The sequence below is a fragment of the Galeopterus variegatus genome, unplaced genomic scaffold, assembly GCF_000696425.1.
Source record: "Galeopterus variegatus unplaced genomic scaffold, G_variegatus-3.0.2 Scaffold109, whole genome shotgun sequence".
NCBI classification, from domain to species: Eukaryota; Metazoa; Chordata; class Mammalia; order Dermoptera; family Cynocephalidae; genus Galeopterus; species Galeopterus variegatus.
Window position 1 is genome coordinate 43,302 of NW_007726220.1, and position 977 is coordinate 44,278.

Consider the following 977-nt stretch of genomic DNA (forward strand, 5'->3'; position numbering starts at 1 on the left):
AATCTTGGACTTGAACATGGGCCTTCTGTCTCCCGGAGGCCTCCCACATCCTGGGCTCAGGAGAGCCCAGGACACTTCCTACAGTGGTTTGGTGGTACTCACTGGGCTGGTTGCGCTCGTTGGGTGGGTGTGGCTGAGGTCCGAGACCCCCACCCTCAGGACTGGTTGCGGGTGTCAGGGGGCATTGCTGAGGCCCCTGGCCCAACCCCCTTTCTGGTTTGGTAGCCCAGGGGACTTCCGGTCCTTCTAGCTGTTATAGGTGTTCTTTGGTGAAATCAGACCTTTACTAGTTAATGTGAAACTTTGTCTCTGGTTATGGGTACTTTGTTTTTTCTTTCAGTTCTGTGTTGGATTATTTGCTGCTCCCACCACTCAAATTCTGCGCTAGAACTAATTTGTTGTCCTTTGCTTACTTCTAAAATGGTGAACTTTCTGTGGAGACCGGTATTTGAGCTCTGTGGTTGAGCTAAATTGCTGCTTTGCTGCTGATTCCCTGGGGAAGTCTTCTTGTGCAGCTCAGGTTTTAATGGCTGACTTCACAGGTACTTCCAGTTCTAGTGAAATCTGGTGCACCTGCGTTGTGTAGAAACACCGGTCTGGGCCTGAGCCTTTTCATCAGACTTTTCCCCCTGCAGTTCTATATTTCTTAACAGTCTCCTCTGAGTGGTCCTATACTGATTGGGGAGCAGATCAGCTGTCCTTGCTGTGCCCCAGCGTTCCCCTGGTGGGCCCATCTCCCCCACCACCTGTGCTCCAAATACTTCCCATGGGACGGGCCGTGCTCCGGTCCCTTGTGATGCCATGCTCTGGTCCCTTGTGATGACTCACTGGCCTCTGAGTGGTTCCTTTTTTTCAGTTGTTGTGGCTCCTCAGTCCTATGTGGGTCCACAGAAACCCTATTAGTGGTCATGCTGTCCTGGGGGCCACCAAGGCCCTCTTCTCCCCTGCCGCCTCCAAGCAACTCCATCCAAGGGGCA